Here is a 22,917-nt window from a genome sequence, read left to right on the forward strand (position 1 = left end):
AACCATATCATACCTGATTGGGAACGTGTCATGGTAAGCAGCTGATCGTCTAATCAATGGTGTTCGGCTAGCGTGACATGTACAGTAAACTGGGACATACTACAATAGTTCTAAATAATGGACGCAGTAGTTTCAACCCCCAACAAAAAAAAAATGTTGATCCATTGGTTTGATATGTTTTAGATCGTATGAATAAACTGAGCAAAATCTTTTACTTTACTTAAATACAGCTGTCAGATAACTTCTTCGAGTGTTTATTCATGCTTATATGGTGAAACTTTGCACATGAGCATTTGCTATTTGCACTTGATAATTCGTATGAATAAGGCGGTAAAAGTTGAGTATAATCTCAGAAAATTTTGAGTCACCTATTGACTAACCATACTCGTTTGAAACCTTCAAGCGCAAATTATATATTTAGAATTATGAAAAAAGTTTGAGAATCTCTTCAAGGAATTAAACAGAGATTTGTCATAAATTCCTGTTTAATTCTCAATCGTATTTTTTGAGTTTTCTTAAAACACTTCTTCAAGAATTTTCTAATAATTGTCCCAGAAATTCTTCAACTTTTTCTAGTGGTAGAATCTATTTTTGTGCAAAGTAACGAACCCAGAAAGAAGAAGATTATTGCTTTCACTAGATTTCACGCAAGTTGTTATGTTGTTCGATACCTTTTCGACCCAATTTTCTATCTAGTTTTTCTGAAGTTTGATGTGATTTTTATCACCATCGATGCAAGCAGCACCACGTATTTATTTAAATTTGAAAACTTGGGAGCAATGTTTGACGTCAAATAAATAAATAATTTGTGTTTTATTTGTTCATAGTTTTAATAAGATATTTTGAGCAAACTCGCAAAAATTTACATGATTTGATACGTTGAGCTCCATTTTTCTCAAGCAAAATGAGCGGAATTAGGAAATGAGTTGATTCAGGAAATTTTAGAGCTAAATATTTGTTTGCAATTTTTCATTGATTCATTGCAACTTTTCATTGAGAAGTTGATTAACATAACGACCTACTTTTCCTACCGAAAATCAGGATCCTGAGTGATTACATGACATATAACACATTTTACATGATTTGAGACTTAAGTTTACATGACGTCATGTTTACATTTCATAAATGAAGTTTACATGACGTGTAATCTTCATTATTTTTAACAGTGTACGTACAATATATTTTTGCAATTTTGTAGAAGACCACTTAAGGTTATAAGAAATTATATCAGAATACATTCACCATTATTTTACAATTTCTGAAAATTGTTGTGTTATGATTCATTATGCAACTCAAAACAGTTGTCTGTATTTTAAACAACACTAAAAAAGTGTTTAAGTGTAATACAAACAACCTTACATAAAACAGTTTTTTTTGTTCTGAGAACATATTTTGACTATAATTTACTTGCCACGCCATAGTCCAATCAATAAATGATTATTATTTTTTAAGCTCTACTGAAAATGCCTTTTTAATTCTTTGGCTGGCATTCACCTTCCATTCATCGTGAGAATCCTTCACTTAGTCTTTCAAAAACTACTCCAGATACTTTCAATAGTATTGTTCTTGCAAAAACATTTTTTTTAAGATTTTTTCAAGTACATGGCCTTCTCCGAATTTTCTCTCATTTTCTTCTTCTGTTTTTGGCGTTACGTTCCCACTTGGACTGAGCCTGCTTCTCAGCTTAGTGTTCTTATGAGCACATCCACATATATTGGCTTCCAAAAAATAATGAGGTGATGATCCTTCAATAAGGTTATTAGTATGTTAAACACTTTTCTTTTAACATTAACGACAGTAAACATTACATATACAACACTGTAATACAACAGTTATAACACTCATTCAGCAGGAAAAATATCTCTTTTGGGTCCCTCTCAACTAACTAATTGTCTTCCATTAACCTCAAGTGCATGGACGATGAGACGTTGAAATAAGGCATGATTCTTCCTCACAATCGTCCTCACTGTCATGCGAACAAAAGTTGTCAATTTGTCACCATTACCGTTGTCAGCTTCCTTCCAGCCCGACGGACGAAACAAAACCAATCGTCCGCCTGTCTAATTCAGTCACATTACCGTCAGCGTGAGACCAATTTCCACTATTGAGATAGGCAGCAAAATCAATTCTCTCACTAAGTTCCTTGATGGCATCAGCTGAACGTTGCCGAACAAAAGCATTGACATCCGGACATTGGAGGCAGTCTTATTGCTCACTCGAGAAGCTGGTGAGGGGTTGTGCGGTAAAATGGACCATTTGTAGGTAAATTTACTTCACATTTTCTCACTGTATTAGCCACATACTTTGGTACCACATTTTGTTGTATATCCTGTTTTTTCCGAACGATAATAAACTATTATAGTTTTTCAAATAGAAATTCAAAAATAATCAAATTACAACAATTTGTCAACAATTTCCCTAAACATATTATATATGAACATTTTGCTCACGATTCCCCTAGACAAATACTAAGCCGAGGATGTCTCTGGCTTATCACCGAAGTTCAACCAATAATCCACACGTGCTTTGACAGCGTTTAGTGCAATGGACACACGATGTGCTAAGGAGCATTCGCTTAATTCAACCTTTTTTTGGGGTGAGAAGGAAACATTGGAGTGAGCATTGAGTCTTGAACACAGAGGATAATCAGATTATTTAGAAATCGAGCTCAACTAGTTGCAGACACTTGCTCTGCCTTCTTACTTTTGTTTCCATTCTGGAAACCCAGATTTTGCGAGTAGGTATGTGAGGGAAAAAAACAGAAACAGCGTAAATAATTCCGTTCATTAATGCCTAATGAGGCAAAGTCGGATAAGCTTCGCTCATTTAAAGGCTTCCGATGCTGCGATGTAATCTTTCGACATCCTTTTCGCACCAGCCAGTATAGGAAAGGATTGCCGCTGGCTCCGGGTACGAAAAAAGACAGCAAGTCCTGGGAAATTGATTTTTTCTTCCGAGAATCCCTACTTTATCTGGAGGAAAAGTGCTAACTTCGATGAGTTCTGACTTCCATCAGATGCAAGCAGTCCGGTAATTTTATTTGTCTAGACTGTTTCGCTAGAAATCATACTTGGTTTTACTTCATGTAATACAATGTATGTCAATTAAGATCGATGAATAAAACTTGCTTCAATATAATCAGTAGCAAAAATCAACTTATATTGTTCTACAAAACAATGAAGCAATAACATTTTACATATAACTTATATCCATTTACTATCCATTTGAAATGGATAAATAGTTATTTAGGCAACAAGTTGCAAAATGATGATTTTTTCAGCACGAGTTGTACATTTATCCAATGAGGCTCGCCGAGTTGGATAAATACAACGAGTGCTGAAAAAATCGAGTTTTGCAACGAGTTGCCTACAACATTTTTTGCTATTTCGAAAAATGCCATTTCAGCTGGATGAACTCTAAAAGCACAAACAAATATTTCAAGAGAACCCACATGGGCACACATCCATACGTAGTATCAATTCAGTATTTTTCAATCACGTAGGCTGTGATACAGTAGTACCTACCCATGAATGTCACAAGTTTTCCCGCTCCCATCGAAATCAGTTAAGACAGCACAAACAGTTGCTGACTACAAATGTTGGACTATTCGATTCCAAATCAGAATCACGTGGCCATTCATGGGGAGAGGGAGGGTCTGGCCAATGATCACGGTCCATACATATTTTATAAATTTGTGTATGGACAAATGACCACGAGGGGGGAAGGGGTTGACCAGGAATCCCAAAAACTGGTCACATGGTGAATGGACAGCCCTGTCGGAATCAGATCGCACAACGGATCAGATGCAATTATGCTAATTCTGCGCGGCATGTGAGGCGAGACGAGTCGAATGAGGAACAATTGTCGACTCGCTCCCATTGGATTAGCTTTAGTCGCCTCACATCACCCGAGGTGAGAAGGACTCGTCTCGACTCACATGCCGCGCAAATAAGCACAAATGGCATGAAGAGGCTGGGTTGTTCGGATGATGCTTACCAAAACAGTACTGAAAAGTGCTACTTTTCCGCACCGAAAAGAGTGCTGAAAAGTAGCACTTTTCAGCACTGTTTTTCTCAGTAGGAAAAGTAGGCAGTTATGTTGATCAACTTCTCAATGAAAAGTTGATTGATTTGCAACGGAATTGCAAAAAAAAGCTTTTCATCACGCCAATCTGTCATGGAACGGCCTACTTTTCTGCAATGAATTATACAATGCGGTAATGGTCATTACGCAACTGTAAACCAGTGGTGTAATGATTTATAACATTACACAACAATTTTTCAGAAATTGTTAACTAATGGTGAATGCATTCCGATATGGTTTTTGATACCATCAAAAGATCTTCTACGAAATTGCAAAAAAATGTTGTACGCAACTCGTTGCAGAACTCGATTTTTACAGCACTTGTCGTAAATATCCAACTCGGCAAGCCTCGTAGCACAAATGTACGTCTCGTGCTGTAAAAATCATCATTATGCAACTTGTTGCGTAATAGTAGTTTACGAAATTGCAAAAACTACTATTTTGCAATTTCTCATCGTTATAGGCTGTTTTTCATCACGCCAATCTATCATGAAACGGCCTACTTCCAGTGCGGGAATAGTCATTACACAACTGAAACCTGTGATGTAATGATTCGTTACGCAACGCTTTCTCATTACACAACTGTTTTGAGTTGCGTAATGAATCATTACACAACAATTTTTCAGAAATTGTAAAATAATGATGGATGCGTTCCGTTATAATTTCTGATACCCTCAAGTGGTCTTCTACGAAATTGCAAAAAATGTTGTACGTAACTCGTTGCAGCACTCGATTTTTACAGCACTCGTCGTTACGACTAATGCTGTAAAAATCATCATACTGCAACTTGTTCCGTAAACTCATCATTGGATATTCTTTGTAATTCTTTAGTACTATTCCAGAGAGGGAGCTTCAGAATCAGTGTAAAAATATTATTTTGAAACCTCTACAGAGCTTTATTCCTGGTATTACAACAGCTAGTCCATATTGGTGCAGAATACATCATGGCAGACATGAAAAATTGATTGAAGGTCAAAAGCTTATTCTTAAGTTTTGATTTTATGTAAATTACAGACGTTTTACATATTTGTTAGTTTTGGTGTAGAATGCTCTTAATGTGATTTTTGAAAGTTACATTTTTATCTAACATGAGTCCTGGATACCGTAATTTCGGGTGAAATTGATCACTTTTCACTGTTTTCCATGTCTGTTTTCTATGATGTTGCCAATTCCAACGAACTTAATGCAGGAAAACAAGTACAAATGTGAGCCTCATTGGTTTATATGCAAAAATTTTCATACTGTTGTGATTTTAGTGCTGAAAATCGTCTCTAAAATAAAAAAAATCAAGGGATTCCATTTCGGGGTGAAATTGATTACCTTTCAAAACAATTATTGTTAGTTTAGAAAACAACTTTAGTTATTTAATTTGGGCTTCCTAAATCCAAATATGCTTGCCAAATTCTTAACAATGCAAAATTTATAGAAATAATAAACATTTAATTTTCAACAATACCGCAAAAAACGCCTAAATGTAGGCAATTTCCGAAGGTATCTCCTGATATCTATAAGAAATTCAATTATTATAAAAAAATGAACAAATTGGTACGAAATTTGATGATAAAATTCGTTTTAGGGATATATTTTAAGCATCCTTACAAATTTTCAGGTTGATACCATCCTTGTTCAAAACTATATGTTTATTGATGTCTGCCAATACCACACAGAACACGATTATGGAATTTTCTATTATTTTCATAGAAATAAACATTCCTTAACACAAAAAGCTTCACAACATGCAATTCGACAATAGTTAAGACAAACAACGTTTATTAACATAGGTTGCATTGATTTTTGTGCTCTATTAGAGGGAAATAAAATCGTGTGACACAGTGATCAATTTCACCCTACTGATCAATTTACGGTACTGAACTTCATCTGACCAATTTATTAGAAAAACCCTTTGGTCATGACATGGAAAAGTACCGAATTCCAAATTGTTTCAGTATAAGCAAGTCACTCAGTAATTAAAAGCTTTTTTTAAACGGGCCAGTCTATAATCATGCTTTAAACCGAAATTCTTCGACTATGAGCTGTGATTTGCTGACAAAAGAACGTCTCGCACTCCGACCAATGTCGCGTTCTGAAAGAGCATTTATGAATAATTGAATATCCCTTGTGCCACGCTACTGGAGGCGGGCAGATTGCAGAGGAGGAAAAAAAAACGAATAGAATCTCGTCAATCGGTCCCGTGTTACGTATTGGAGGTTTACTTCAAGGTCATGTTTGTTCAGTTAATGGGGGAAATTTGTTTGAATGGAAGAAGTTCAGCCAGCGAGTGGCGTGTTCGTGTCTCGATTGATAAAAATAGAAAGGAAAACTTATTCTTGTAAATATGAGTAACAAAGGTCAAGATTATTTGTTCATTCATATTTGACTTAAAGAAGACGCTTATGTTAATTTGATATGCATAACTATAGGTTGTACCCGGTATTCTGACGTTATATTAAACAAACTATCTGGAACAAGTATATAGTTTTGGAGATATTTTAATCGTTTGAAAATCCATATGGCCGGAAAAAAAAAAATCAACTGTTACATTTTTTTTATAATAATATCTTTTTTGCCAGAGATTTATGAATAATATTATTTCTACGAAAACTTTCCATTTTATATGTATATATTTCTTGTACATGTCTTTGTAGTTTACAAAACAAGATACATAATGACCATTTTTGCAGTTTTCTGCTCTGCAGGATATCGGATTATACCGTGATGCGCACAACACTTTTCTGCAATTTCTGAAAACCGTTGCGTTTGAATTAATTATGCAAATCGAAAGAGCTCATTTTCCGCACGAATCGTGGAAAAGTGCAACGAGGCTTGCCCAGTTTGATATATACGACAAGTGCTGAATAAATCGAGTTTTACATCGAGTTGGCTACACAACTTTTTTTTGGCAATTACGAAAATTTTCGCGAAATTTTCACTAGGAATCCCTCATCTGAGTAGAGTTTGGATCATCCAACGAATATAGAATCAGAAGCTAGTTGACTAAGTCATTAAGAAATTCAGAACAATGTGGTAAACGCACTCATATATTAACTTGACAACTGCAAAAACAGTACTACTACTTCTCAGCACCGTTATGAAATACTGCTGAAAAGTGGTAATTTTCAGTTTTGTTTTTGCTGATGAGAAAAGTAGGCCCTTATGTTGTTCATTTTTTTGATAAAATCTTCAGTGCAGGATAGTAGGCCGTTTCATGACAGATTGACGTACCTCTTATTTTTTTTTCGACGAGGGTAAGTCTTGACCAGTATTCACAGCCTGAAAATTTGAAAATATTCTATCGGGGAAAAATGGATTTAACAACTTAAAGGGCTATTTCTCATACCTAATACAAGAAAAGTTTATTTCGCAGCTTGAACTGTTCCCTATGAAATGTATGGGAAAATTTTTGCAGACCAACCAATTATGAAATCTCACCACATATGCATAACTTTTTCTGAAAAATATTCGAGGTACGTGACAGTTTGAAAAATTTAGATATTTACACCGTGGACACTTTTATGACAGATGCGCTTGATGAAAATCACCCTCGCACGATAAGAAATTGTCAAAAAAAGTCATAATTGTTACCGCAACTGTAGAACGTTACATAAATTCAAAACATCAAACCTTTACGAATGATTTTTCAGTAGTGTGACATACCTGTAACGAGAATAAAAAAAAAACATTCTGGTTAGAGAAAGTTTTGAGAGGTAAAGATTGAATTATATTGACAACACAGTCAAACAAACTATATAAGGTACAATGGGGAAACTGCAACAATAGAGTTACACAAATCATATCTATGCTTTGTGCCAGGAATGTTGAACTCTTTTGGTTTTTATGTTTGCTGTTTTGCGAGAATTTTGTTTTAAAGTGATTACATTCGAGACTCTCGATCTTCAAGCTACATAAGGGTATGCGATATGGACTTTTGTCTAGTCGACACGAAATGAAACAATACGCGGTATTATTCATGACGAAACGAAACGAAATATTCATATGTTTTGTTAAACTCGATACGAGATTCAATATGGCATGATTTTTTTCTGCGGAATATACTTTTAGTTTATTTTTTCCGATTTTTATCGAAAGGCTTGGAAAACGTCTTGATTAATCCTTCATAATATAGCTTTCCAAATTATATAAATCCTCCTTACCGGTACGGATACATGATCCGGGAGTCAAACCCAATTACATTTACCATAGATTTGTTTTACTGTAATTCAGAATTCTACTTTGGTACAGATCATTATTCTAAAATATTCAAAAAATTAGTCCCGGAATATTGAGCATCTCAAAAGAAATCTTATATTATACAGGTGTCTAGAAGTACCTTAATGTGTAGTTGACAGTTCAACCGCATTTCTCTTGCTCACACCGTTTTCATAACTCATGTCAGACATGATTCTTTAATGATAATAATTTTTTACGCATGAACACAGCTTAATTTTCGCTAAAACCTTAATGTGTATTAGTTCATGAATTGAAGGAAGAGAATCACCATTCATGCTTTGAAAATATTTCATCGATAAATGTAGATTCGAACTTATTACGAGGAGGGTCATTGCAATCAATGTTACCCCGCTGATCAATGTTGCTCCGGATAACGGTAATCGAAATATTTCAATAATTCTTTTTCCGATGTGGCAAAACGAAACGAAAACAATTTTCGCCTCACTGCATTCCGTGGAATTTCGCGAAATTTCGTTTCGACTGGCATTTGACGGAATTATTCGAAATATCGCATACCCTTACTGTAAGCTATGTACAATATGTACAAGCATGATCAAAGAGTTTCATGAAAAGTTTAGTTTAAATAAGAGTAAATCATGATTTAATTATTTATTTGGTTTTGTTTTCCATTGCAATAGCACAAGTATTGATTTTCTTAGTATATGTTTGTATTTTGATTTAGGTAACCTCTATTACCAACAGAACTTATGTATTAATGTATATTAATCAGAAATAAAGTAAAGGGTGGTTTTTCTTCTAAATGAAAAGAATCTTAATTCAGTTCTCTAATCTCTTGGCAATTCATTCCAATTTTAATAGTGCGTTGATGAATAGATTATTTTGAATAATTAGTGGAGGGAATCCAACCAACATTCCAAATATTAGGATTGCATATCAGGTTATTTTTTAAATATTGTTGGTAATTTAATGCTTGGGAACCATTCACAAATTTCATAACGCTGAAGGGTGTGAGGTTAACTTAATTATTTGTTCTCCAAACTTTTAATTTTTGAATTCATGCATCGTGTGGTTGGATGATGGTTGAAGCCCAGGAAAGTTAAGAAAATATAAATTATGAAAGGATCGCTAGAAATTTGAAGTTGGTAACTTTTATCATGGTTTTGCTTCACAACTCTAGACTTTTCCACTAGGCTGAAAAAGACCCCCAAGTTTTCCATCATAATCAATTTAACAGTCTAGAATTACACTGCAAAAAATAAATTGTAATATCACGTCATTTTAGCTGCACGTCAGTCCCGTCGCAAATATGATTTAAAAATCGAAGTCAGCAATCGATAGAACCAGTTTAACTAGTTCACAAAAAAGCGTGTGGGAGTCACATACGATAGGTACCTCACGGTCATATCACAATGATGAATTAAGTGAATTAACTTGATACAAGTTTTGTGATTCTACTCGAAATTCTTGGTTTCTTGGCATTTTTGTCGATTTGATCCGCTTACCTTTCAAGCGCAGTATTGTTATTAAATGGATGTAATCGAATTTAATTACGTTCGATTCTCAATACATACAGTCAAAAATTACGTCGGTCGTTTTTTTTTCTGTGTGGGAGGCGAGTGCCGTGTACCCCCGCTAATTTGAACGATACCTCAAGCAAACCATCGGGGTTCATTTTTAGTTTTAACTTCTAGTCACCCTACGAACAACAGAAAATCGTACCTCTGGTTATCCCTTTGGCTGTTTTGTTATGATTCTGCATTTTGTTCTACCGCGTTCCATTTCACTTTACTCCGTTCCATGAGCTGAATGGCGTTTGAACGATTTTTAATCTGAACGATGTGCAAATTAGCGGGGTACATATTAAAAAGTGTTCAGATTAAATGTGGTCAAACCAACGGGGGTACCTGGTGCACGATACCGCCCAACATGGATAGATAGCTGTACCTACCGGACGGAAGTTTGAATCGAACTCATGACCTTCTGCTTACCAAATAGAAAAGGTAGCCAGTATACCAACAAGATCCATGAAAATATAATTAAAAAAAATCTTGGCAAAATAATCTAAACTTTTTTCTGCGTTAAGTTCCACTAGGACAAAGCCTATTTCTCGTTCTAAAGGGCGAACACGAAATTATTGCGACACCGAAAATGTCATACCAATTTTCTTATAATCTTTAGAATCAAACTAAAATTTTAGGGTAGTTTTATACATATATTCTTCTTCTTCTTTCTGGCGTCACGTCCCAACTAAAACAAAGCCTGCTTCTCAGATAAGTGTTCTTATGAGCACTTCCACAGTTATTAACTGAGAGCTTTCTTTGCCGATTGACCATTTTTGCATGTGCATATCGTGTGGCAGGTACGAAGATACTCTTTGCCCTGGGAATCGAGAAAATTTCCTTTACGAAAGATCTTCGACCAGCGGGATTTGAACCCACGACCCTCAGCATGGTCATACTGAATTAGAGGGTCTTGTTTCCCGGACTCGAAAAAATCCCGGGATTCGGGATTTTATTTTTAAAAATCCCGGGATCCCGGGACAAAAATTAAATGCTTCCAAAACGACTATAGAGCAGCTGGAGCGGGTACTGAAGCAATGCTTAGTTTTATAGAGCAGTTTCATAATAACCGAACCTGTTTTTGAAGATTAGGTTGAATTAAAATAGGCAAAAACAATGTACTCTGAGATTTAATTCATCAATATTTCACCTACGTGCAGTTGAAGTCAATAGGCATTTATTATTAACTTTAACGAAATTCAAACGTGATGCATAAGGTACAGGTAAAGGTGATACCAATCACTCTCAAATTTAACCAAAATAATTTACATTCCTGGAATCTTCATGCATTTTAAGTATTAGCATGACAGCCACAGGCATATTAGTCCTAGAAAAGTGTACCGTAAAATGGGGCGTTAAGGGATGAAAAAAAAATTCTACCTAAATTTCGAGCAACTTCTAGTATGTCAATAATTGAACAAAATACAGTTCTACCATTCTCCCGACGTGTATATCAAAAGCCAATTACAATGAAGATGATCCTATGGCAGATTTCTGAGATAATCATAAAAATGATCATATTTGAGCTTTGAAAATAAAACTATATATTGCCAACAGCAAAAAAAAAAATTATTTTGGTCAATATCGATGATGTGTTCAATCTGAAGATGATATTACTTCAATATAATTCAAATTGGAACTCCTGCAAACGCTAACCGTTTTAATTTACCTACTAAATCTCTCATACATATTGATTTTTTTTCAACCAAGCTATAAGTGCATCGCACAATTGTCTTGAAAGGATTTGTATACTTATATGCAGTATTCGTATCCTAGAATAGTGCAGAGCAACCTTGTCATGACTTTTCAAAAGAAGGATAATTTCAACAAGTTTTCAGTTAAATAGAGTAAGTGTTCAATTGCCTTTTCAATAAAGTTGAATAGAGTAAGTGTCCAATTTGCCTTTTCAATATAGCACCACACCAAATAACGGATTTGCATGTAACAACCAATGGTATAATCGGAAAAAAAATCTTAACGAAAAGTTTCCAATATAAAGCGGAAATCGCACACACTATACTACAATGTACTCAATGCTCGACACCACTTAACACATGACCACGAGTAAAATTTTTCCTAAAAGAGATCGGAAATAACCTTATATTATTATTGTTTATCCAGGACGTAGGTAGTTTTTAAAAAAATCAATAGCTCCAAAACCATCTCATATAAGATAACCATTCCTATTTCCAAACTTTTCCCCAATGCGATGGAACAACTTCTGAAAATACTATCATGAAAACCTTGCGAAAACCCCATATTTAGATTAATCAGTATTAATCTTTTAGGTTATGGCCTTCAGTCTATTATGCTCAAAACGGATTTTAAGTTTTAATCCGACGTTTCGGACATAAACACTTAAAATCCGTTTTTGAGCATAATAGAGTGAAAGCCATAACCTAGAACATAACTATCACAGTCGTATCCCCAATTCAATTTTAATCTACATTTTCCTAACAATTTTACCAAATTTTGAGATATATTTTTTCTGGTAATATTCAGTGACTTACGAAATGGATCCCTTAACTTTCCATGCAGGATAACTTCACGGAACAACCCAAAGCTATATTGAAATACATAAGGCATAAAACAAATGAGTTTAGTAACTTAGAATAGTTAGAATAGATAATCCTTTAACACCCCACTTATTTTCAAAACGAGACTTTTTTCATAAAAGTTTCTCAAAATTGAAACCCAGATATAATTTTAAGAAGTTTTTGTCTGCACTATAATCTCAATTAAATTTACTTTTCTTCAACGTTACTCGCGAATTTTTCTCACATATATTTCATGGTTTTTTAGATGAATGTATTTAGCCCATAAAATTCGAACAAAAATGTTTTCAAAAGTTTTCAACATCTAGCAACCACAATACTTCATATTATTAGATAGCCACTATTACATAATGCAGCTCACAATCCTCCGAACAAATTGAGCATTTCAGATGATTTATATATCAATTTTCCTCGTTTCTGTGATTTGTCAAACCTGACTGAGAAGTTCAATCCCTTTAAACCCCACGAGTCCTTAACACCCCATTTTACGGTACTTTGGGCAAACTTAAACGGTTACGGTAAGATAACATGGCAGCGATAAAATTTTAATATGATGAAAAATTCGACCACCAAAGCATTTTTTGACAAACGGAACAAACTGTAGAAAATTCTACTATAGTTTATTGAAAATTACGTAACTAACATACCAGAAAAAAGTATAACCATAAGAGGCCTTGAACCTCAATAAAAACGATTATTGTGTAAGCTAATTACAATTCTTGCATCAACAGTTACCAGAAAAACATGCAGCCTGTTTTGTAATATTATAAGAAAAAAATACAACAGTTTTTTTCTAGTTTAACATGCAATTTCGGGAAATCCCGGGATTTTGGAAAATATCCCGGGATTCGGGATTTTTTAGATCCCGGGATATCCCGGGATTTTTATCCCGGGATTCCCGGGACAAGACCCTCTATACTGAATTGCTGCGCGTTTACCGCTACGGCTATCTGGGGCTACGGCTGTACATATATTTACTTCAAAAATGAAAAGAAAAGTTAATCGATAGAGCCTTGAGTGTAAAATTGAAGGCATTTTCGCTTGATGCCCTACATCAAAGTTTTTACAGTGTCATACGGTACCGTAATCCGGGGGCAAAATGATCACTGGGGTGAATTTCATCAGGTCGGTACCAAATAGCATTTTCTTCCAAGGATGCTTAATACTTCTTTGCCATCACAGACATTCTATGTTTTCTAGTTTATAGATGTCTAATGATGATTTTGAACTATTTCATTATTATTAAGGTCAGTTTTGCATGAAAATATTCACGGTTTTGTGAAGGTGTTAGCAAAACTGTTGGAAATGTCGAAACTAAACAATCCCTGTATATCAGGGCTGCCCAACGTACGGCCCGCGGGCCGCATCCGGCCCGCGACTTCATTTTGTGCGGCCCGCGGAGGCTTCGAAGATTTTTCTCATATTTTACCCGTTGAATATTCTACCAACCCGAAGTTAGAACATACTAAGCATATTTAATTTACAATTAGTTTCAAACTAATATTCTAGCTTAGTCATTATTTAAATTGTTTTGTTTTTTTTAAGCTTCTTACATATTTCATTTTATGAATGATTCAAATTCTAAATCTCAAATTCTTGGTGTTTCAACAACTTCGACATTTATTCTTGACAGGATTATAAGCAAGGGTGGCATTTTACAAAATCTTGAACAGGATTTCTTAAGAATTCTGGACATGGCTTTTACGGATAAAGCTAAGTATGCTGTATCGCTAAAGAAAAGACTGAATGAGGCAACAAATTTCCTACAGATAGTCCCATTTGAAATGACATTTCTTCTCAAGTGCGTATTGGGATCAAAGAAATGTGATTTTCTTGACCATTTCATGTAAATAATTTCCCACGTATCGAGATTGGCAATTACTTTTCTTGTCAGCAGCAAATAAGACCTTAACATTCGCAGGATACTCACAGATTTTTTTACCAGGATTCCAAAGCCAGGATTTTTAACGAATTCAATAATAATTTTCTAGAATCCAACGTAATGCTATGTAACCTTTTGCCAGAACACTAAACAAATTTATAGTAAAATTTTGAGCTGGTTTCTTTTGAAATCCTTTTCAGCATTTTCAATGATTTTTAGGTAGCATTTCAAAACAATTTGAGATTCTGAAGGAATCCTAGGCACGATTCTTGTAGAATCTTGGACATTCTGACCATTTTTTTAAATAAAAGTTTGATCAGGATTCTAACACATTCCTATTCATGCTAATAATATTAGGTCGGATTCTGACAGGATTCGGAATACGATTTAAAAAAATATCCTGAGTATTATTCTCACAGAATCAAAATTTGTGGTGCAGATTCTTAAAAATATTCTGGACCTGATTATCATATAATTTTGAGAGGGACTCTTTATTTTCGATTTCTTTAAATAAAATTTACTCCATTCACTGATTTTTGTCAGATTTTTTGAACATCATTTACTGACTTTTGTTAGACTTCATGGGGAAATTTGTGCGTTTAAAAATGTGGCCCGCGACACAAAATTAATTCTGCGATTTGGCCCGCGGTTCAAAAAGGTTGGGCAGGCTTGCTGTATATAAAACTTGCATGTAAAACTTGAGTGTTAAAAATGTTGTGTTAGCTTCAGTGTGAACTGCTGAACTCATTCTTGATGTCGTACAGCACAGAATAGTTTGTTGCTCATACAACCGTTTATTGTTGAACAACGAGCTTATTTCTATGGAAATTGCATACACTTAGGCGTTTTATGCAATTTCTCTGCGTTTAATTTTGCAATACAATGATGATATACACGAGTTGTACGAATTTCGACATCATTTTCAGATTCAGAAGACTCAAATTTAGTAGATAGGGAAATTTTACTTTCCAAAATATGGTTTATTATTTGGTGATCAATTTCGCCCCAATGTGCCATTTTCAATTTTTGATATTAAAACTAATTTTATGAAATGTTAAATTTTATTTCATAAAAAATCGATTAAATAAACTGATAGAGATCAATGAAGTACTGATGTTGTCGAAAAAAAATCGACAATTTTTGAATTCCAAACGAAAACATCACAAAAGTTTGTGAAAAAGTGATAAATTTGCCCTGGATTACGGTACCAGTTTCTCAGTTGTTTTTTTTTTCATTTTCTTAACATGTCCGTCTCGTCTTTGACTGTCTTCTTGCTCTTTCGAGCAGTGATGCATTTGAACGCGTTCAGTTCGCGTTCCAGTTCAATTTGTTGAACGGAGTGATCAAGTAGGCTTGCTCATTGTTCAGTTCAAAAATTTGAACGCTAGTGAGCAAAAAAACTGAACGCAGATTGTCCTGCCAGCATTCACGGCATCTTACCGCTCTAATGTTGTTTAAAAGGTACTCAAAGCAAGACATAATATATTTACTTAAAACCTAATTGAATTCACTATTGGTTCAGGAAACCTTTTCCTGGTAAAAACCTGTATCTGTGCTTTGATTACCATTGCAGTGTATTTCGATCTGAACGGGGCGTTCGAGAGCAGCAGTGGGCTCCGGCTCGGGAGTTCACTGTCTACTGCGTTCTCGAGCAAAATTTGAACTTGCTCCGTTCAGTTTTGGCTCGCGTTCAGTTCAAAATGCATCACTGCTTTCGAGGTTCCCGTTTCATTATTGCCCAGTACTGCTCCAGCGGGCGCAGCTCCGGACAGTTTGGCGGATTCATGTCCTTTGGAACAATATGGACAGAATTGGCCTCATACCACCCAAGGACACTTTTAGAATAGTGACATGATGCCAAACCTGGCCAAAATAGCGGAGCTGCGTCGTGCTGTTGCAAGAACGGCAAAAGGCGCTTCTCGAGGCACTCATATTTGTAGATCTCGCTATTTACTGTGCTCTTTGTCATGAAAAACTAACTCCTCAGTCCGCAAGAGCAGATGGCCTGCCAAATGAGATATTTGGAGGCGAACTTCGACATTTTCTTCTCATTAAATTTGTCGTCAACATCGAACTTGCTCTTGCCATTGAAAAACTCCAACCCCGGAATTGACTTAAAATCGGCTTTAGTATACGTTTCGTCGTCCATCACACAGCAGCCATATTTTGTCAGCATCTTCTCGTAGAGCTTCCATGTCTGCGTTTTAGCCGTCGATTGTTGCCGCTCATCGCGGTTTGGGAAGTTCTGTACCTTGTATGTATGTAGTCCAGCTCTCTTCTTTGCATTCTGGACGTAGCTCTGCGACATGCCGATCTTTTTAGCCTTAGCCAAATTACGGCTTGAGACGTTGGGATTTGCTTTAATCATCCGCTTCACCTTCCACTCCGTCGTTTTGTTCTCCGGCCCCGGTTTTCTTCCAGCTCCTTTGCCGTGGTCCAACGTCAACCGCTCCTAGAACCGCTTCAACACTCTGGAGATGGTTGAATAGTGAATGTTCAACATTTTTCCCATCTGCCAGTGCGACAGGTCAGGAAATTCCAGGTGTTTGGAAAGAATTTGTTCTCTCGACCCGCGTTGGTTCACCTCCATTTTCGTTGAATCGAAAAACGAGACTTCGAGTTTGACAGCATGTAAACAATGCACATCAATGAGAAAGTGTGTAAAATTTGTTTGATTTTTACCCAATGGTGGAAAAGTTATGCCCTGTTGAATGTGTCGCAATAATTTCGTGTTCGCCCTTTAGAGCACTTCCTCAGCCATTTCAGCTATGAACTTTTTTTTTGCCAATTTACCATTTCTGCATGTGTATGTGCTGTGGTAAGCACGATGGTACTCTATGTCCATCTCCATGCATGTCATGCATGGATGGCGTGGTAACAAGCATTAGGATATCTAGTTATCATTTCAGTGTTCATTTTTCAGCCACGCTATACAGTGGCTCATAGTAACTTTGCCCATAACTAAATATTAAATACGTAACATCCTCCTGAGCAAGTGCTGTCTTCAGAATAAGTACCTAATGGGAATAATTTTCAAATTAGGTTAAATTTAGGTTTAATCAAAAAATGACGTACACTTACAGTTTCACGTCAATAAAAGCTCGTCATTTCTCAGTTCTTCTAAAATAAACGATACCATATCGACACTAAGGCTTTTCACTGTGTAACATAGTTTCGCATTCATTCTGGAGAAATGAACAGTTGAAAAAGAACAAATGATTCTACTCTATGATTCCGAATGCCATTAACCCAAATGCCCTCACCCGAATTCCATATATCCGAATAACCATTCAAGATTTTACGCTGGGAGTATAAAGGCTCCCCCAGATCTAAGCGACTTTTTACGGCGACAGCGACAAAAAATCGTCGCGATTTCGTTGATGTTTCGCTGCATGCACTGCTTGATAAGCGCATCTAAGCCACAGCGACACGATTTCGCAGCGATTCGCGTCGTGTCAGTCAAGATGGTTTCATAGAAGAGTGATTGTAGCGACACAACAACGAAATCGCGACGATTTTTTGTCGCTGTCGCCGTAAAAACTCGCGTAGATTTGGGGGAGCCTTAAGACGATGCAAACACAATAATTCATAACAACATAGAGTCAATTACAAGTACTTCCGGGATGTTTTGGATCCGCTTCCGGGACCCTGGGTAAAGACATCAATACGATGATAGCAAACACTATCAATTCAATTTACATCATATTATACTCCTGGCGAAAATTTTTGAATATTGATGTGCCGCATGATATAGTTTGCAATCATCGGATTGCTGTCCTCTTTCAGGGTTCCAGAATTGGCTCTAGGATTGATGTGTCGCATGATATTGTTTGTGTTGATCAAATTTTTATCCCCAACTGATGCCCCAGGAACCGGTTCCAGAGAATCCGAAACTGGACGGAATGGTTCCAAATGAATTGAAAAAGTTGTAATATACTAATAGTTTATGATTCAGTTACAAACACTGTGATTTTATTTGATCCATGCAAACAATAATGGAACTGTCTCAAATAAGCTTCGGACAGACCCCACAGAACATCCGTACAAATTCGGAACCGACCTTCCGATTGAGGCTCCCAGTATAGGTCACAAAACTTGAATAGTAATGTGGTGTTGTGTAAAAATTTTATTGAAATAGGATGAAAATTATGGAAATTATAGCCAAAAGATCACGAAAATGTGGTTGAAATAATAGGTCAGGAACGCAAAGGTTAAAAAAACACCATTCGTCGCCACATTGTCCTCAATTGTATCAGTAACCTAAACATCAAATCAAAACACAAAAGAAAAATAGAAATTATTCCCAATACGATATAGGATAAGTGATCCATTTGTTGTGGGTGTTCCTATAGGTGCGGTAGTGCCATTTTCACTGATTTTATTACATTAGCCACAGAACCGACATCAACGTATTGGCTTGTTGATACACGGAATAGTTGAAAAGAGCGTTCAAATTGCTTCTAAATTGATGAAATAGCATTAAAATTGGTAAAAGTTTACTTGCTTGTACCAATGGTTGCGGTAAACTGTTCCTATAGTGGAGGGTCCCATAAGAAAACAACGGATACCGCAATTATAGGAACACAAAAAATATACCGCAACTAAAGGAACAGTGTATCAATAGTGGAGGAATTATTTTTCACTGACATGCCTTGGGTTACTGCGATAAAATATTTTTTCTCATTATGTCAATGGTCGTGATTTCCCGTTACAACATTAACATGTACATTAATTGAGATTCTCCAATTCAGGCGGCTGAATGAAGTTCAATTGTGCTTAGTACCTGCACTATTGGCACATCTACCCCAACGCCAAACCAACATAGTTTTCAGTATTCAATTCTATGTATTTATACACCAAATTTAAATTTAATTACAACATACTAGTTAAAGTTAAAATCAATACTTTAATTTTTCTACCTCATTTCATTGATGTCAGATCAAAGGTCATAGATAAAAAAAGACTGTTTACCTTCCACCTAGTGACCCTAATCAAGTAAGATTATTCAAGCTTTACACATTCCTACAAACCATCGTGCCTCATCTCCATGTAACCCCATAATCATACAAAAGAACACATTTTCACTCTTCCCTACCGTCCATTCCACTCCAACAATGTAAAATCAACATCAATTCCTGCCTATCAATATTAATAATAATTCAATTCCAGAAGGCACCACAACCCAACAATTTCCTTCGCCTCTTATCCTTCCGAACAACAAAATAGTATTGACACTGAGCCTTTTCCAATGGATCAAACACCAGCATGGGGCAAAAATCCACATTTTTCCTCACCCTGTAGCCCGAGATGATCCTATCGGCCTGCAAGTCACGATTCATCATCATCCGTTCGTTCGCCACTTCAAAGGTAACGCTCCAACAAAGGAAAAAGTTGGGATACATTCTTCATCGTTTCACACGTTTTTATCGATGATGGCTCCCCTCGTGTTCCCCTCGAATCCACAGCCGATGGATCGGCCTCTATAGTCTAGCATAGATACCTACTCAAATTCCAGGAAGTATTCGTTGTGTCCTCGACCCCGCCCGCGTTGGTCTTTCGTCCTTTCGGTAATATCGTCTGGTCTGTCAATCATAAAATTGGCCGCAGAGAGCCAACTCGATCAGAAGGAAATAGCAAGCCTATAACAATGTCGTTCCAAAATGAGGTTTAATACCACAGCTTATCTATGACTTTCTGAAGATTTCGCGGAAATTTGCAATGCTTGGTTTGTTATTGAACATCATCTAAATAACAAGGTTTGCTATCAATTTGACATTGAATACTTGCTCAAAAACTTATTAAGCTCGTAAAAACGTCTTACGACTTTTTGTCATCATTCATCATTGAAATATTTCAGTTTGTTATCGTGGAAGTTAAGTTGTTGATTTTTGTCACTTTTCCTCTTATGCTCACCATATGAAGAGATTTTTTTTTTGTAGTACGCTGATATCTATTTAATATTATTTACATGATTAACCTTCGTATCTGCCAAACAATATACAAATGCAAAGTTGAATAATTGGCAAAGAAAGTTCTCAGTAATAACTGTACTAGTGTCCAAGTACACTAGTCTGATAAGCAGGCCCTGTCTCAGTTAGGACTTAATTCCAGAACTAAGAAGAAAAAGAACATGGTATGGTATTGGTTTGCCATGCTTTTCTGCTCGGGAAGGGCAGGGGATAAGGAAAAAATCCAAGTCACCCTCCGGAAGCCGGTGGCAGCCGGGTTAAAGCGAATCAACTATAGTGACCTTTCACGGGTCGTTTAGTTTATTGGTGGAGATGATTTTTTTTCGGTAAACAATACAAATTTTTGCGTTGAATGATGTGATCTGATACATTTATTGAAGTTTGCAATAATGGCTATTGATAGTCTACGGTTCAACACTTCAAGGTGATTTAAAGCTGGATTGTTATGCTTATATTTGTAGTTATGACTACGAATGAAAATGCAGACTCTCTCATCCAGTGGGAAAAAAAAAGGTAAACCGTACTAAATAGCTATCCTCAAGTGCGTAGCCAAGATTTTCATCAGGAGGGGATGTAAGTTTATCCAACGACCTCAATGACATTAGTCAACAATTTCTCACGAAATATCTGTTTTCGACATTATTGTTAACTTGTGCATGATACAATAGTAGTTTACGGAATAAGTTGTAGAATGATAATTTTTACAGCACGAGTCGTAAATTTATCCTACGAGGCTTGCCGATATTACGTGTTGCGTAATGAATTATTACAGCACTGCTTTCAGTTGCGTAATGACTATTCCCGCACTGCATACTTCAGTGCAGGAAAGTTGTCAGTTTCATGACAGAGTGACGTGATGCAAAACAGCCTACTGCGATGAGAAATTGCAAAAAATACTTTGAAGGGCGTGAACCTTTTTCAATATTTTCTAATGGGCGACCAAATGTGGATTCAATTTGTAGACTTGACAACGGATTTAGATAATGATTTCATCAAAGAATTTCTCAGGATATTTTTCAAGTAATTGTTTTAGATGTCCCTCAAGGATCTTCAAGGACAACCCGATCACTAGAAAATAGCAGGCCTATAGCAATCACATACCAAACTGAGCTTTGAGACTTCAATTTGGTTTTGAGTTGCTTTTAGTACGATAAGCATGAAGACCTGATACATATCATATTAAACTATCATAACTCAATTACCTTTTCATAAACTATTCCGTTTCATTTTTCATTATTGAGAGTGAATATTTTGTTAAACACAGCTTGGTTAGGCATTGAACTCCATCGTAATTCCATTGTTTCCTTTTAATTTGTTATTCAGTACCTATTCACTCAATAACTCATGGAGCTCTGAAGAACGCTTAATAACGTTTGTTATGCATTTATTATTAAATAACTTTAGTTTATTATTGCGCATGAGTTTTTTGTATGATTTTTTGTATTGATTTGTGGTAAGTAGCTTTCGATTATACTAGGAACCAACCAAATTTTGGTGTGTTATACACTCCAACCTCTTTTTACGACCACTTTTTTACGACCGAAATTCAGATTAACGACCGTTTTTATGAATGACCAATATCTTAAAAAGTCATCAAATTGAAGGGGAATGATATTCATCAAAATTGCTCAGAAGATTAAGGGGTAATATGCGATGGCCATTGAAATGTGGAATTCTGCCACTAGGCGGCGCTAGTGGGCATATAAATTTTGTTTTTCGGATATCTCAGGATCCTGACTACTAAGGAAGATGGCGTCTTCGGCAAAGTTAATTAGTAGCTCAAGAATCAAGATAATCCTTGAGCTACTGAATAACTTTGCCGAAAACGCCATCATTCTAAGTGTTTCATTTTCACTAGCGCCACCTGGTAGAAACATCTAGAATCTCTTAGTTAGAATAATGATAGCCCATGAGTACTTTGCCGAATACGCCATCTCTTAAAGTAGCCAGAATCCTGAGGAATCCGCAAAACAAAAGTTTCATGCTTGCTTGCGCCACGTGATGGAAAAATCTCGAAACTGAAACTCACGGCTCATCACCGGCAGCTTCAATCAGCTTAAGGAGGGTTCACAGAAGGTGACCCTTCCCAGCGGCTAACGAGACTTTATATACCCTTCATCTCTAGGGTCAGCACGCTTATCCTTTACTGTTTCGCGGACTCAGGAAAACACTTGGGTTGTCGTTTCATATGTTTATTCTTCATCTTCTTCTTCTTCAAATTTCATGCTCGCTAGCACTGCCTAGTGTCAAAATTTCGAATCTCATGGCTTTTCTAATGATAGCGCTTGAGCAACTGAACAACTTTGCCGAAGACGTCTTCTTCTTAAGTGATCAAGATCCTGAGATATCCTGAGAAATTTCGCATTTCATGAATCAAATAATGATAGTTCTTGAGCTACTGAACAACTTTGCCGAAGACGCCATCTTTCTAAGTGTGACACAGTTCTTACTAAATTTAAATCATGGAGGAAACTTTAGCATTACTTTGAAAATTTGTTAGGCAATTCCTTATGAACTTTCAGAAATCAGGAAGCAGACGAATGTTTGAGAATTTTGCATTTTTCAAAACTCCTAGAATTTACCTTTTTCTTTAGACTCTTTAAAGTGTTGCTTTTTTTTTTGCACGAAGTTTTTTAAGAAAGCGAAGAAGAAACAACAAAATATTGAAGCAGGTAGACATT

At 36.0% G+C, this 22,917-nt stretch overlaps 1 protein-coding gene across 3 annotated transcripts in view; it reads right to left on the reverse strand.

Moving 5' to 3' along the window:
- The window catches only part of LOC5567775, a 709,794-nt gene that overhangs the window by 524,725 nt on the left and 162,152 nt on the right, over window positions 1-22,917 (reverse strand). The gene's annotated exons all lie outside the window — the stretch shown is intronic.

The sequence above is a fragment of the Aedes aegypti genome, chromosome 1 (genome assembly GCF_002204515.2).
Source record: "Aedes aegypti strain LVP_AGWG chromosome 1, AaegL5.0 Primary Assembly, whole genome shotgun sequence".
Taxonomy (NCBI): Eukaryota; Metazoa; Arthropoda; class Insecta; order Diptera; family Culicidae; genus Aedes; species Aedes aegypti.